The 17,600-nt window shown below is 39.6% G+C and overlaps 1 protein-coding gene across 2 annotated transcripts in view; it reads right to left on the bottom strand.

The window, feature by feature from the left end:
- The window catches only part of zmym2 (zinc finger MYM-type containing 2), a 105,148-nt gene that overhangs the window by 86,174 nt on the left and 1,374 nt on the right, over positions 1–17,600 (bottom strand). For both annotated transcript variants that reach the window (XM_008107977.3, XM_008107983.3), the window contains exon 2: positions 17,262–17,349. The gene's annotated coding sequence lies outside the window, so the exon portion shown is untranslated. The remainder of the gene's footprint in view (positions 1–17,261; positions 17,350–17,600) is intronic.

Below are 17,600 nucleotides of genomic sequence, written 5' to 3'. Positions count from 1 at the left end.
TTTCTTCAGCCTTTCATCCGCAAACGGATGGACAGTCGGAACGGGTTAATGGGCTCTTAGAGCAGTATTTGCGTTGTTTTTGTTTAGATCAACCCACGGCTTGGGTGAAGTGGTTACCGGTGGCGGAGTTCGCTTACAACAATGCGGTGCACACGTCTAGTCAGCATACGCCATTTGAGCTAACTTATGGTTTTCACCCACGGGGAGGTGTGGCGCCATCGACCAATGTGGTCTCTTCGGACCCTGTGTACCGCTCTTCGGAAATGGCTGCATTGCATGATGTTGCCCGTCGCTTACTGTTGGAAGCTAAGGCAACGCAAAAGACTCAGGCTGACCGCCACAGGCAGGCAGGGGAGGAGTTGGAAGAAGGGGATTTGGTGTGGTTATCTTCCAAACATATTAAACAGGCTGGGGGAAAGTTTGCGCCTCGGTATTTGGGTCCCTTTCCTATCGTTAAAAAGATTTCTTCCGTTGCGTTTCGTTTGCGTTTACCATCTAGTTTAAAGGTCCATCCAGTCTTCCATCGTTCGCTGTTGAAACTAGATACCTCCAGTCGTCGTGGTGCTATAGCGGAGGGTATCACTGCCACTTCTCCGCCATCGGGGGAGGAGGCCTTTGTGAGAGGGGATAGTGTTATGATTGAGCCTCATGGCTCTGTTACTGACAGACGTGGGCGTAAGACTCCTCGAGAGTCAGATACTCTCGAGGAGCGAGAAAGAAAAAGACTGCGAGACATTTTTGCAGCACCATCTGACGAAGAGTCTTTTGAGGGGTTTACGGAGAGAATGGAGGAGGGGCTGGTTAGCTCGGAGGAGGATGAGATGGATTGGACTCGGGTGAGGGAGGAATTGGGTGCCACTGGTAATGATGGGATAGAAGATGAATGGGGACCTTCAGGATTAGACCCATGGTCAAGCTGGAGGGATGGGACGGGATCCACAGCTGGAGATGCTGTGGGGCGTAGTCAGAGGTGTTCCAGCTCTGATGAGGAAAGTGATGAGGAAACGCCCGGGTTAAGGAGGACAGCTGACAGTGATGAGGATTTGTAACTGGCATAAAATGGGGCTTGGGAGCAATTGCAAATTGCGTTGGGCAAGGTAATCTGGACGAACGCTTGGGATCTGTGTGGGACGCTTTCCTGAAGACTGGTGTGTTTTCGTGTGCTGATACGTAAGTTGTTTTGGAATTCAGGGTCAGACGGCGGGAGGAATTGTGTGGGCATTTGTTTGTGCAAACCTGTGCTTACTCTTATTAGCTTGACCTTCCGTCGTCTTCTTGACGGACGCCATCTCCTGCTTTGAAATTCGGACTGAACTGACCACGGCTTGACTTCCCCCTTCTTGGACTTGGAAACTACAAACGTCTGCTTCTGGCTTTGATCTACGGAAAGGAACTGGGTCTACTCTACTGCTACAATCCTTGGCTGATCTGTTCGTGTTGGAAATCCTGTCTGCTGTGTGTGTGGGAGCGACGCAAGTTACTCTAAGCACAGTGTTGGCAGCAGAGAGGAATCTGCTGCCAATTAGTTGCATTCTTTTGTATCTTTTGTTCCTCGGCTTTTGTTTTGTTTATCCCCAGGCTGAAGCAAGCAGTTTGTTTTTACCCGGATTAAACCCCGGTTTAATCCGGTTTATCTTTTGAACGTTTTTCCTTGTCCCTTTTTGCTCCTAAAGGCTAATACTGCCTGGCCCTTGTATTTTACGGACATTTTTGAGTTCTGTAATCCAATAAACTCTGTTATCTTGAATCTTGTGGCGTTCTGTCCTTGACAATACTGGAGGGATTGGGGAGGAACTAACAGTGATTTAGGGGAGATGTAATTCATCTACCTCTGGAGAACATGTGAACTCAAACAACTATGGATCTGGACCAAATTTGGCACAAATACCTGATACCCGAAATTTGAAGACTGGTGGGTTTGGGGGTAGTGATTTGTCATTTGGAAGTTGTAGTTGCTAGGATTCACTTATAATGAAAAAGCATTCTAAATTCCACCAACGATGGACTTGAACCAAACTTGGCACACAGAACTCCCATGACCAACAGAAAATACTGGAAGGGTTTGGTTGGCATTGACCTTGAGTTTCGGAATTGTAGTTCACCTACATCCAGCCTTCTCTGCCAAAGGTTCCTAAGACCACCAGAAATGTGTATTTTCTGATAGTCTTTGGAAAACCCTCTGACACCCACCTTGCAACCCCCCAAGGGTCCTGACCCCCAGGTTGAGAAACACTGTTTGAGAGAATATAACTAATTTTCTCTTGTTAATATCTTAACTTGAATTATATTTATATTTGTTTAATGTAACCTGTAAGAAAGACCAATTTTATGGCCTAAATGAACTAGTCTTTTTAAAACAAATAAAACAAGTGACTATTATTTATTTATTTATTTATTACATCACTTCTACCCCGCCCTTCTCACCCATCAGGGGACTCAGGGTGGCTTACAATATAAACATACACATCTAAAAACAGTTTTCATCAAATTTAAAAATCCATCAAGATTAAAAATTACAATAAAAATAAGAATATACATTAAAAATATAATTATACATTTAAATATACATTTTACCCCGCTCCCACCCTATTCATGCATTAAGTTATATCTCCCAATTTCTTTAACTTGTATGCTAAACATATACGCAAAAATGGATTAGATGCTGAATTAAGTGTGAAAATTATCATAAGATGATATGACTCACTAGAAAAGACAACAATGATTAACAATGTAGAAGTAGGAAAAATGAATAACCCCATTGCAGGTGGATAGACTCAGTCAAAGAAGCCACAGCCTTAAGTTTGCAAGACCTGAGCTGGCCTGTTGACAAGTTGTCATATGTCTTTCATTCATGATGTAGCCATAAATCAAAGTTGACAGCAGTTAGAAACAACAACAAATGATTCAAATGATCTATTATAATTCAGACGAATAACTGGATATAGACTAACTATCAAATTCACTTAGATATTAATATTGCTCCCTGGCATTCAGGAATACACAACCGAAGCACTCCCGAAAAATGCCCATCGAACTTCTGGCTAAAGATCTCCAAAAAAGAGTATCCATTATCATCACAGCTATCTGAAGTAATGGAAAGGCTAACTGAATTTCTTCACAGCTATCATTCAAATTACTCAATTTGGAACTTTTTCTATCAGAAAAGGATTTGAGAAATTGGGACATAAAACCAGGACACTAAATTAGTTTTTGTGGGAGAAACCCATGTAAAATGGAAGGTTTACATAGACAAATTTCACCAAAACAACTATCAAATAGAGTATGTAACTAAGTAAAGGTTAATCCTCCATATGCTAGTAGCAACAATAAGATGAAATAAAAATCAAGTGCAAGGCTTGGAATGAGTTTATTTCCTTATTTCCCAAAAATAAAGAAAGCACAAAAGTATAGGTTATTGCCGTATTTTCTGGGTAGATTCCTTATTCTTTTATGAAGGATCATAAATAAATCAATTCTAACAATTAGTAAGTTTTAATACTTTGCTCAGAATGTATTTGTATGAACACAAAAGAAAAACAACAAACTGTGGTCGCTTTTGTCCTGAAATTCTACCACAAGCAAACAGCCATATACTGCAAATTAGGAATGGTTTACAGTTCAGTGATCTTTTAAACTACCCTGCATCTTTAACAGTTCATTTACTACAACATCAACCTACCTGACACTTTTAAAGTGACTGTTCACTTTTCAAGAAGAGTTATGGACTATTGTCAACTCTCTGTAGTGCTTCAAGATCACTTAAGGCAAGCAATCAGCTGATGCTATCATATGACCCTCATTCACTTGTCCATTCTGACATTTTGGTAGCTCTTAAAAGGTATTAAACACTCTAATGCATAAACATAACAGAACTTGTGTCTCAGATTGAACCCTCAAAGTACTATAACTACAAATTTATACCTGAATAGGAAGCTAATTGAAAAGCTGTCTGTCCTATATATGAATATGTAGTGGGACTGTGATAAAGTACAAAATTCTACAACAAGGTAAAGAAGAAGATGGAAGAATAGAGCAAAAATTGGAGTTGAACAAAAAAGAATTCTTTACCCAGAAAGTATATAGGAAGGACAATATTAAAGACTGGGCTGATACTATACAATATATGACAGCAGCTGCCCAAGCAACTGTGGCGATAAACTGCAACGAATACAAAAAGTGGGAAGTTAAAAATGGTTTGAATATTTAATGGATTCCATGATCCAGGACTATATCTCCGAAAGGAGAACCAAATACTCAACAGGCCAAATTAGGAAGTGGGATTCAAAATGGAAAATATTGATAGAGTAAAAGGGAAATACAAAGAACTACACTATACTACCTTCACAACTGATCAATTAAAATAATATCTGAACTAAGGAAAGTACTGTTCTCGGAGAGTGAGGGGAGAGGGCGAGGGAGAGGAGTAATACTGTTAGCCAGAAGTAGGAGATAATTGTGGAATCAGTAATGTTAAGAAAATTAAGTGAAAAACACTGTACTATGAAATTGTGACTAAAATTTACATTATTCTACTTGTGTTTAAAATTTGAAAAAAGGGAAGAAAAAAAAGACAATAGGTGAGAGTGGAAAGGGCCGAGTATATGTGGCGATTAGACAGATAGATGTTGCTTCTGTTGTTTTCTAATCATTCTTGTGAGGAAATGTGAATATGTTATATTCTACTTGTATGATCCAAAAAACAAAACAAAAAAAGAAAAGCTCTGTCTGATACTGATAAAAATATCACATACCTTTCAGCTAATGAAATTCAAGCATCAGTGTAAATTGTAGGCCATGTAGAATACATACGTATAATACAATAGGCTAATGAAATCCAGTGTTCCTGAGTTATGACTAAGCAATTCTTATATGGTCAATTGGAGTGAGGGGCGTTGGAAGATATCACACTCATAAAAATTGCAACTTCTTACTAAATACTCCTAGTACTCAGGCAAGTTAATGTGGAAAGAGGAAGATCCTATGAGCCAAAAATTAATGGAACAAGTAGAATGGTAGCAAACAAGACAAATAAAGACAGTGTCCCATGTTGGCGTGTGTTTTTTGTGTATAATAAATATATGTACTCAGTGACTAGTCTATAATAATGTAAATGCCCAGTTCTGTTATCATCCGCTCAGCAATGACAGTTACATATCACATATTTCTCAGAAACACATAGAAAATTAGAAAACATAAAAGGGGGTTGGAATTTATAAGTGGATAAGTATTTACTTGTATATTGCAATAAAAGCAGATTTTATTGTTTATTAATAAGAATATTGGTATATTATCAAGACTTCACTGGTAATCTATGACTTGGCTTTTTTTCTTGAGTTATCTACCTTGCATGTGTCAGTTACCTACTGATACATAAAAGCTGAATGCCTTCATAATTAATTTTAGTCCTTTCCCTTCCTTGCTTCTGTAAAATTCAGTATGACTCCTAAATCCACAGGGCAGGTACCTGTGGTTTCATTTATCCACATCTTCACTGGGCTTTTATTAGCTCGTCTGCCATGACTCTGTAATTTTCTAAGGTTTCCTATTATCTGTGGTTTCACATATCCATGCGTAATCCAGGAAAGTATCCTCCATGGATACAGGGGTAATACTGTAAGGTAGTTTCTCATCTCTTCTTCAGTCTTCTCTGTACTGTTCAAATTGTAGTATATGTGCTGCCAAACTAGGCACTTCAGTCTTCTCTAGATGCTATATGCTTTGGACCACAACTTTCTACAATAAGTTTCTTCAATGTTATTGTCAGGGTCCAGGCGGCAGAGCACCAATAACCATGCGCAGAGACCAGAATCTATCTAATATCTTTATTAAAGAAATATATAAAGTCAATAAAAACAAGTGAAGAATATAGTTCAGAAGCAGACCTTTCAGGAAAGGCCAAATATAGTCCAGGAAAATAATGTCCAATATAAGATATTAGAGTTCAAAGTTATAATCCATTAACTGAAACACACACTTTGCCAAGCAATAGTGTGGGGAGATGACAAGGTCTTTAGTCCATTGAAGCTTGACAACAAGGCTGGATCAAAGGCTTGGTTCTTGGCTGGATCAAGGACTTGGAACGTGACAACTTGAAGCATGAAACAAGGTCCGTGGCTAAACGTGAAGCAAGGCAAGACTTGAAACTAGATCCGGGAAGCAGGGAACAAGGAATACGAAGTCCACACACGATCTCTCTCCTCAAGCTGAACAATTGACTCCGCAAGGTTCCCCTTGCGGCAAAACCCCTATATAGGGTCTTGTTTTCCCGCCAACAGAACACTTTCCCTGGAGAACAAGAAGTGAAACCCAACTCTGTCCAGATGCATGACTCCTTAGAATTTCCCAAGGGAAGCAGACCTAATCAGCTAATTGTCTGGCAGCGATTCTGAGGCTCGGGCGATTAGCCTCCCTGACTCCTCTATCTCTATTATAATTGTCCTTTCGGGAAAACGGGGGAGAATTCTGCCCAAGGCTTGTTTGGTTAACTTCCTGAGGACAAACATCTTCCAGGTGGCGAGGCTCCGATTCGAGCTGAACCGGTGGAAATCCCATGTTTTCCTCCTCATCTGCCACAATAGCACTAGGAACGGGACTACAAGGCCCATGAGACATCACAGTTATGAAAGCCTTCAAGCAAAATGGATTTTATCCACGCTGCATATCTTTTCTGATTATTCAAAATTGTATTAACCAGTTTTAAATTGTCTGTTTTAATTGCAAAAATGTTTAATGTTTTACATATTTTAAAACTTTTGTAATGATTTATTTTTTAAATTGATTTTATTATAAGTCATCCTAAGATTTTCAGATAAAGGGCACGACACAAGTATTTTAAATAAATTAATAAGTTGATGGGGTGGATCTGTTAGTTGCAGTCCAAAATGTAATTTTTCCAAGTTCTCCTATATACTATTTCCGTAGATGAGCTCAGCAGTTTAAATTATATGCTTTCATACGTTTTCAGTTTTTGTGTTCTGCTTGTGACACATTTGTGGTTTGGAAGGTATTAGATTGAGCTGTAGTAGTTTGTTAGGTGTGAATGATATTGCCTAGCAGGAGGTGACTAAAATACATGCTATAGCTGTACACCAAACAAACATTTTGTGTAGGCTTTACTCACCCAACCACAAAGTTTAATCCTACCCAAACTACTATTCTGAGCCTGGCTCCAGTTGGTTGACAGTAAGGAAAGAAAGTAAAAATACTTGATGCTAGCTTCATGTTTACTCATTCATCTTAAACAATACATGCTTAAATGTCACAGTAGGTAAGTCACAAAAAGTCTATTGTGAAGTGCTGACATCCAGTACATGAAATAGTTGAACTTGAAATTAAGCAACAAAACTTTGCTACAGCTTTGAAAGGAAGAATAACTTAGCTTTCACTTATATTCTAATTTTGTTGTCAATAAACCTTGCAAACTCAGTGAGCAATTCACTGATTGAGAAGTAAAATCTAGGTTTTGCACTCTACATGATAGATCACCTATAAAGTGACACAATGACCAACTGGTGATTTTAGGAAATATCCAAGTTAAGAGTTGAAGAAATGGTACAGTTGTATATCAAGTACTTCACAACAGGCACAAGATCCTTCCTGTAACCAGAAGTCTAAATACTTGTGGAAATAATCCAGTCAAAAAAGCAAGCCTTTCAACAGAAATGACAGCTGTTTATAGGGCACATGTTTTCACAATTTAGCTATTATAACTGATTTCTAGTGACAGCAAGTTTTGGACAGCTAGAGTTTCAAATACCCACTCAAGGAGATAACACTGGGCTATTCATCAAATAGGTTGTTCTCAAAATAAAGAAAAACATACACCAAACTGTTTCTATCCTCAACATGAAAATTCCTCCAGTACTTTTATTTTTTATTTTAACAATGACTATCAAATGTAGAACTGCATAAGCATTTGTAGAGTATATTGTATGAGATGCAAGTGTTATGTTCACATGGTTACTTCTAGAACCATATTTTTAAACTCTGAAGCAGGATGATGCAGAATGGTGTAATTGTAAAAACTGGAAGGTTCCACAAAAGCTATACTGTATAGCCCATTCCCTTTTATTTAGGAATACACAAGCAAAGCACTCCTGAAAGATGTCCATCCAGCCTCTGGTTATATACCTCCAAAGACAGAGTCCACCCATCTGAGGCAATCTATTTCACTGGCAAAGAGCTTACACTAAAGAAGTTTTACTAATATTTAGTTGGTCTCTCTTTTCTTCTAATCTGAATTTTGCTCTACCCTCTGAACAGCAAATAAACAAGCTTGCTCCATTTTAACGTATCTTTCTAGCTATTTAAAGATGGCTGTTAACTTTTCATACCCACTTTCCTAAATCAGTCCACATAAGGCTTAATTTCTAGACTACTGATCAACTCGGTCACCCTTCTCTAGGCACATTCCAGTTTATTGGTTCCAGAAGTAGACCCAGTATTCCAAGTCAGGCCTGATCTAAGCAGAATAGAGTGGTGCTACTACTTTTATCAATCAAACATTATACTCCTGTTCTGTTTCTTTTTTGCTGCTGCTGCATCACTTTGCTGCCTCATGTCTAGGAGTCTGCAAAGATCTCTAGATCCTTTTTACATGTACTCCTGTCAAGTCAAGGGTCACCCATCATTTTCCTTCCCAGTTGTAATACCTTACGTTTACTAACGTTGTTTGCTTTGGCCCAACTCTCAAATCTTTCAATATAATTTTAAATTCTGTTCCTGTCTTCACGGGTATTATCTATCCACCCAACCCAATTTGGTATCATTTATAAATCTGATAGACATGCTTTGCATTCCATCATTCAAGTCAAGTATAAACATGTTTAAAAAATACTAGGTCCAGGACAGAACTCTGACCTCTTTCCAGAATGAAGAACCATAGTCAAGCAATCTTGGGGTTTGATTTGTCAAACAATTACAGAGTAGTCCATACTTCATGAGCTTGCCTACAAAAATATCATGGGGACCTTGCCAAAAGCTTAAATGAAATCAAGATCTACATTCAGATAACTCTTCTGATCTATCAAATGTATAACTCATTTGCCATAAGTTCTTTTTGAGAGACCCATGCTGGTTCTTAAAAAACAGAGCATTCCTTTTGCACTGTGTGCAGACTGTCTGTTTAATGATCTATCAGTGTCAAACTGATTGGTTAGGTCTCTTATTTGAAAACAGGGACAAATTTTGTCCTCCATCAATTTCCTAGAACCTCTTTTATTTTCCAACAATTAAAAAAAATGTTTAGACCACATCTGCAAGATCCTTTAGTACTATGCATTTCATATGGCCTTAGGTTACTTGAATTTAGAGTAGCTAAGCATTCCTTTACTCTTTACCTGCCCTAAAATAATGACCAGTAAAAATACTGTTCCAAAAACTCTATTAAATACACACAACTTATGTAGTTTCAAGTTTTCATCTTCTACCTACAGAGCAAAATTTATGTTATACTGCAAAATCTCTATCCTTGCTAGCAACTTATACTTGGGATTGTCCAATACCTAGTGAAATCAAATGAAACAAAGCTATTACTTTTTATATGCTCAGGTATATGTTGAAAATATTTTGACAAATATCAACTGTATGTTCATTTATCTACAGATCAATTCTGGAAATGCTCTGTGCTCCCCATCATTTTGAGCATTTAAAGTGGAGTAACAGTGGCCATTTTTTTAATTGAGTTTCCAAGTAAAATTTACAGTAAGTGTGTAAGAACACATTGGGTTCTTAGAAGAAAGTGTGCAATGAGTAAGTAGGAGGAGAAGAGAAAGAGAAGAAAAAGAAAAGGAAAAAATCGTAAGAAGAAGAGGAAAAAAAAGGAAAAAAGGAAAAAAGAAATAAAATAAAAATTTTATTTATTAGTGGCCATTTTTAATAGGGACTTACTGTATAAGCCTTGCAAGACTTGGAAGCCTCGCTTCAACTTCAAAGTTACAGGGAGACCATAGTAAGCCTTTCTTTAAAATGGCTGCTGCCGCTGTGTTTCGCTTCAAATACCCAAAATAGCAGGTGCATTGCATTCTTCAGGCTCCCTGTATGCTGCTACTGAATGCCACTTGAATGGAAAAAGAGAATGAAGAAGAGAGAAGGAGGGAGGGATGCCTTGCAGTAGGTACAGGATTGCAGCAAGTGACACCCATAAAAATACAGTAGAGTCTCACTAATCCAAGCCTCACTTATCCAAGCCTCTGGATTATCCAATGCATTTTTGTAGTCAATGTTTTCAATATATCGTGATATTTTGGTGCTAAATTCGTAAATACAGTAATTACAACATAACATTACTGCGTATTGAATTACTTTTTCTGTCAAATTTGTTGTATAACATGAAGTTTTGGTGCTTAATTTGTAAAATCATAACCTAATTTGATGTTTAATAGGCTTTTCCTTAATCCCTCCTTATTATCCAAGTTATTCGCTTATCCAAGCTTCTGCCGGCCCGTTTAGCTTGGATTAGTGAGACTCTACTGTAAACCCAATTTATCTGTAGAAAATTATCTGCAGCTGCATGAATACATATAGCAGTAATAGTGTACTTTTAAATAGGAATGGAAAACTGAGGCTGTCTAGATATTATAATTCCCAGCAGCCTTAGCCAATGATAAGAAATCCTAATAGCTGTAGTGAAACATCATTACGGGAAAAGTTCAGTTGCCCACTTTGACTTTAGAAGTTGCCGTCGTCGTCGTCTCACTCGTTCAGTCGTTTTCGACTCTTCGTGACCTCATGGACCAGACCATGCCAGAGCTCCCTGTCGGCTGTCACTGTCCCCAGTTCCTTCAAGGTCGAGCCAGTCACTTCAAGGATACCGTCCATCCATCTCGCCCTTGGTCGTCCTCTCTTCCTTTTTCCTTCCATTTTCCCCAGCATCATGATCTTCTCCAAGCTTTCCTGTCTTCTTATGATGTGGCCAAAATACTTCAATTTTTCCTCTAATATCCTTCGCTCCAGTGAGCAGCCGGATAGAAGTTGCCATCAATGAGTTATTGCAATACAGGATCTCTGAATGCACTCAGCTTCACTAATAGCTGCTTTTTATAAATCTACTAGCTTGGGTACCCAGCGATTCTCGGGTTATTTGAAAAGGGCCTTGTTTGTTTTTAGATGTGAGGTAGTATCAGTTTGGTCATATATTACGCTATTTCTTAGAAAAAAAACTCAGGTTTGGTTTTGTTTTTTATGAATGCTCCCATTAGAAAATAAATAAGGATGTGGATGAACTACAAAAATCTTGGGTCAGTCCTCCAAAAACTCTCCAGTGTTCACAGTTGGCCATGTTGGGTCTGTGTGCCAAATGTAGTCCAGATCCGTCATCTGCTGCGTTCAGTGTCCTCTGGATGAGGTGAACTATAACTCCCAAATTCTCAGGGCAATCACGCCGAAACCGTGACACATTCAATTGGCCATGTTGGTTCTGTGTGCCAAGTTTGGTCCAGATCTGACGCTGGCTGGGCTCAGAGTTTTCTGAATACAAGTGAACTGTAACTCCTGGATGCCAAATTCAATCACCCCCAAACCCTGTCAATATACAAACTTGGCCGTATTGGGTCTGTGTGGCAAGTTTGGGTCAGATCTGTTGTCAGCCAGGTTCAGTGTTCCCTGGATAATGGTAAAGTACAACTCCCAGATTCCCAGGTCAATCTTCCTGAAACACCTGCCAGGTTTCACAGTTGGCCATGTTGAGTCTGTGTGGCAAGTTTGGTCGAGATCCGTCATCTGCTGGATTCAGTATTCTCTGAATACAAATGAGCTATAACTCTCTGATGCCAAGGTCAATCACCCGCAAAGCCTGCCAGTATTTACAGTTAGCCATGTTGGGTCTGTGTGCCAAATTTGGTGCAGATCCATCACTTGCTGGGTTCAGTGTTCTCTGAATACGGGTGAACTACAACTCTGATTCCAAGGTCAATCACCCCAAGTTGGCAGCGTTGGGCCTGTGTGCCAAGTTTGGTCTAGATCCGTGGTGGTGTTCAGAGGGCTCCTGGAATACAGGTGAACTATAACTCCCAGAGATAAAGGTCAATCACCTCCAAAGTCCACCAGTATTCCCAGTTGGCCATGTTGAATTCGTGTGCCAAGTTTGGTCCAGATCCGTCATCAGATGGGTTCAGTGTTTTCGGAATACGGGTGAACTATAACTCCAGGATGTCAAGGTCAATCACCCCCAAACCCCTGCCAGTATGCAAATTTGGCCATGTTGGATCTGTGTGCCAAGTTAGTTCCAGGTCCATCTTTGGTGTTCAGAGTGCGCTTATATTGCAGGTGAACTATACATCCCAGTCTCTACAACTCATATAAATCATGGTGAATTCTCCCCAAACCTCTCTAGTATGTTCAGTTGCTGATCAATTCCTCTATTTGCTGTGTGCCATAGAAAAAGGTTGGAAAGGGTTAAGGGAGAAGCAGTGGGCGGGGTCATGCAAATGAAGAGAGAAAGGAACACTGGGATGTGCTCACTGTAACCTGCAATGTTCAGGGAGGGAGTGACTTGGTGGTTCCTCAGCACTGGGAACTATAGCCTGTTTGTGTGAGCGGACACCCGTGCCACATACACACATACAGATTTTCACTTGTATTATGTGCATAGATAAGGGCCAAAGTCCCTCAAACTTCAAGTATGAACTGGCCCTATACTCCAAATATCACTGGAATAACAGCTTTCCTTGCTCAAATCCTTCTATCTTCTTAAACATATTCTAATGTGGATGAACAGTGAGCATATTACAATGCCCGCATCTAGGTGTATTTACTTCAAAACATTATCAAGTGTTTTTGACAACGCTTTTCTAGGTAATCGTAACTAGAACAGCAGTGCGAATATAAGTAGAATCTTATGCAGGCATTTTACCAAGTTAACATGAACTGAGAGTGTGGATAAGGCCCACACCTGACATCAAAACCCCCTCAGCCCCTACTTTTTCTGTTGGTAGTGGGTAATCTGACTTGTGTTAGATTCAACATGAGTAGAAGCCTCTGTATAATAAAAAAAAAACAATGTTTACAATGTCTCCTGGACAAACCAAACCAAATCTTTCTTGTTTCAACATAGGACAGTTAAGAACTTTGAAGTGATAAGATGTGTGCATCTACGTGCCTTTCCTGCACTTAATTTTTGCACACTCTGGATTAAATAAAGTATAGGTCATCATCTTCAAAGTAGATCAAACCATCTCCTATACTTGTATGAACTTCCATTCACTGTAAACCTTAGCTTGAAAGTTCTAAATGTAACATTGTAATGTAATTCAGCAATGCTTTCATCAAATCATCCACTTTTATCTATGATACTGGAAAAATGACAAAAAACACAAATAAAGAGGCCAAATGGTCCCTTACAATTTTCCATTGCTACTGTATTTGCTTAGTTTTGTGACATTCCCTTAAAAATGATTTAGGGAATGATAATATTGAGCAAGAATGACAACTTTATAAATGATGGAACAGAGAACATGCTTATCAAATCTGCAGGTAAAACCAAATTAGGAGGAGCAGTTAATACTCTAGAATCAGGATTCAGAAAGGCTGTAAAAGTAGAGTCTAACAAAATGAATATGAACACAGGTAAACTTCACATATTATATTCAGGTTGGTAAAATAGTAGTCCCTGAGAGACAAAATGTATTATCCATTCTTCCCCATCTCTATATATATATAAATGTTTTGACCGTTTCCCCCTTAACTTAAACAACAAAACTACTGTAGCAAATAACACCAAATTTGGCACAAAAAAAAAAACATAGTCATCCGGTCTGTATTTTTACATTAAAAAAAACCCTACAATGGCAGTCCAAATTACAGAGAATGAGAACTAGCCTTTCTCCCCTCATCTGCCAGTTGGCTCTGCTGCCTTTAGCCCCCCCCCCCCCCCGCCTTTAGGCCCCACCCCTTCGTATCCTAGCAACTCCCTCAGCCAAGATGGCGCCAAGGGGACAGGCACTTAGGCCTGATCCACACTGCCTATAAAATACAGATTATCTGATTGAACTGGATTATATGGAAGTGTAGACTCAAGGCCGTCCCACACAGCTATATTACCCAGAATATAATTCACAGTATCTGCTTAGAACTGAATTATCTTGAATCCACACTGCCATATAATCCACTTCAGTGTGGATTTTAAACAGCTGTGTAGAAGGGGCCTCATATAATCCAGTTCTAAGCAGATAATATAAGATTATAAATATAATGTGTAATAACTGCTGTGATATAATACAGAACAATATAATCTCTAAAACCAGGACAGTAAATAAAGAGCAACACCCTGAAAGCAGGGAAATAGGGAATTCCACAAAGGAAACAATCAGGGCCAGCTAACACCTCCCAAGAAAGGATTCTTCCACAAAGGAAGCTGAGAAGGGAGAGAAGCAGTGTGTATTACCAATGTCATTATTAACATTATTATTGTTATTGTGTTGCTGTGAACCATGAAAATGAACACAATCTGGCTCCAAGTATCCAAAGACACTAAAATCAGAATATATAAAAATTACTGTGGTATAATAAAACAGAACAATACAATCTCTAAAATCACAACACTAAATAAACAACAACACTCTGAAAACAGGGGAATTCCAGACAGGAAACAATCAGGGCCAGCTAACACCTCCCAACAAAGTATTCCCATCACCAAAGTCTGGCAAATCCTCTGTTTTCTGAAGGCCACATACTTTTTTTTTTAGTGTCTGCGCTCAAGCACTGCATATGCGTACTTCTTCGTCTACACAGACAGTAGAAGCGCATAAAATATTGCAAAGAACAACATTCTGAAAACAAGGGAATTCCAGACAGGAAACAATAAGGGCCAGCTAACACCTCCCAGCAAAAAATTTCCCCAGGGAGGAAGCAGCCAGGCTTTAAAGATGAAAGGCTATTACATGCTAATCATTTTGGCTAATTGCAGCATTCATACTTGCCTCCAACAGACAAATAAAAGGAACAATCAGAAATATTGTATATTAATAAGCTTTAGGAAATAATATCCCCTGGTGGCTCAGCGTGTTAAAGCGCTGAGCTGCTGAACTTGTGGACCGAAAGGTCGCAGGATCGAATTGGGGGAGCGGAGTGAGTCCCTACTGTTAGCCTCAACTTCTCCCAATCCAGAAATTCAAAAACATGTAAATGTGAGTAGATCAATAGGTACTGCTCCGGCGGGAAGGTAACGGTGCTCCATGCAGTCATGCCAGCAGCCACATGACCTTGGCCTACTGACAACACCAGTTCTTCAGCTTAGAAACTGAGATAAGCACCAACCCCTAGAGTCAGACACGACTTGACTTAATGTCAGGGGTTACTTTTACCCTTTACCTTAACTACCACCAATTCCTCAATACTTTTTCCCATACCACCATACTTTGCCACAGCAACGCCGGGCACAGCTAGTATCCTTATAAAAATACTAATGCCTAATTCTTGTCCTTAAAACAATACACCATCTAAAAATGTAAATTCTCAAGAATAAGATTGTCATGTTCTTCTAAGTTAGCACATTTTTTCTTTAATTAATTAATTTATATGTCTTTCTCCTAGAACAAGACCCAAGAAAGTTTCCAAAAACAGTTGCTAGACATGAAATTATACCTGCCAGCATTTTGTTGGATTAAGAGTGATCACTGATCTTGATTCATCCAATCATGACTGTCCCCTGCAAGTCAGATATGCAAACATCACCAGTGGATTCTAAGAGATCCATCCTAAGCAACTATTGATTGCTGTCAGTTTCCAAGTAATAGGCGATGAACATTGTCCAGACAGAATTACATGCTACTCAAAAACATTTCGCTGATGATCAAAGGAAAACGAAGTAACTGCCATTTTCTCAAAATGTTAAAAAGTGGCATTGTAACAGAAAACAACCACAATACATTGCTAACTCTTGCTCCCATGACACACAAATACAACACTGGCAACCAACGTTCAGGGATGGAAATGGCAACATGGCAGATATGCACCAGAGAATGTCTGAAAATGTCAATTGTGTCCAAGAGTATCCTTTCCCCACCTTCATGGGTAACAACTACACTGTTGAGTTGATGCAATTCAACACAATTTGAACTGCCGTGACTCAATATTATTGAATAATGGGATTGGTAGTTTTACAAGGTCTTTCTCTGTCAAATATTCTCTGTCAAATAATTCTGGTGTCTCACCAAACTACAAGAATTCTACAGCAATAAGCCATGGCCGTAAAAGTGGTGTCCAACTGCACTAATTCTGCTGTGTAGATGTACCCTATCCCACAACAAAACCACTTAAATGGGAGAAAAAAAGAAGAAACAGAAGCACACTTTGCCAAAGATTGGATTATTTTAAGTCTCTCCTACCTGGCCACAAAGTCAAGTAAGGTTGCAAGCCAATGGGATAGTTGTGAGGGAATTAAAACATGGAAACCTGGTTATACAGTGGACTATCAGTATACCTGCACAGATGGGTATAGGTAGATGCCAGATATATGTAGTTGCTGGTAACTTGAGAGTTATTATTCAACAGAGATCCAACACTATATCACCCATAACATATCATAAACTCTGTATTGACTCGTTATTAATATCGAAAGCAAAAAAAAGACAAATGTAACTTAGGCCCCTCCTACACTAACTATTTAATGCAGCTCAAAACTAGATTCAAGCTGCAGCAGCCAGACAACAAACTCCCACCAAAGAAAGCCCTTAATGGGTGCATCAGTGATCTGTGGTTTGTGTAATCACCTCCAAACCGGTTCCAAGATTTCTCGTGTAATCATCTAGAAAGCAAAAGCACTTTCTTCAATACTGGCTTGAAACTGCATTAAATGGGTCAGGGTAGATAGGCCTTAATATCGTATTATAAAAACTGGTTTTAATCTATTATAAACAATTCATTTTATTTAAATTTGTATTATTTCTTTGATTTGATCTTTTTGCCGGTTGCCTGAGAGTCTACAGCATGTCACTTTGGTGTTGGCTCCAAAACTCTAGAGGGCTCTCAAAAGATATCCTTCCCAGAGAAGAGCCTGGTTAAAGCGGAGGAGGAGCAGCAGCAGGAGGGTGTTGGTTATGGCAGGAACACTGTCTGCAGCAGAGCCCACCCCGAGGAAGAGAAGGAGGAGTCTCCTCACGGCCATTACGGGGCTTTGCTCCAGGGCAGCAAGCAGCAGCTGCTCCCCCTGCTGCACCCAATACCCCGCCATTGCCCTAGAAGCCCCTCCCCACTCCCCCATTCCAAAAAGAAAAAAGTCTCCTCCTTCTCCCCAGGCAGAAAAAGCATATATAAATAGAACTCACAATAGAGCTCCTTTCTCCTGGCTGGGCTTTGCCAAGGCTGCGCCAAACTGGCCTGGGGAAAAGAGAGGAGGAGGAGCTGTTGTTAATCCTGAGGGGGGAAAAAAAAGAGAAAGGAGGGCATTAATAGGGTTGGTGGGCATGCCATATCTTCCCCTCCAGGAGACGCCCTTCCTTCCTCTAGGGAGAGCCCCCACCCTCTCAAAAGATATGGTGATGTTGGGGTCAAGAAGAGAAAAGGGGCACAAATAGGGCTGGTGGGCGCTGCTTATCTTCCTTCCTCAACTGAGAACCCCAATTTTGTACCTCTAGCTCACCCAAATAAAGAGATGGTGGTGTTGG

This window comes from Anolis carolinensis, chromosome 3 (genome assembly GCF_035594765.1).
Source record: "Anolis carolinensis isolate JA03-04 chromosome 3, rAnoCar3.1.pri, whole genome shotgun sequence".
Classification (NCBI taxonomy): domain Eukaryota; kingdom Metazoa; phylum Chordata; class Lepidosauria; order Squamata; family Dactyloidae; genus Anolis; species Anolis carolinensis.
Note: the sequence above shows the minus strand (reverse complement) of the source record. Positions and strands in the feature narration are given on the sequence as shown.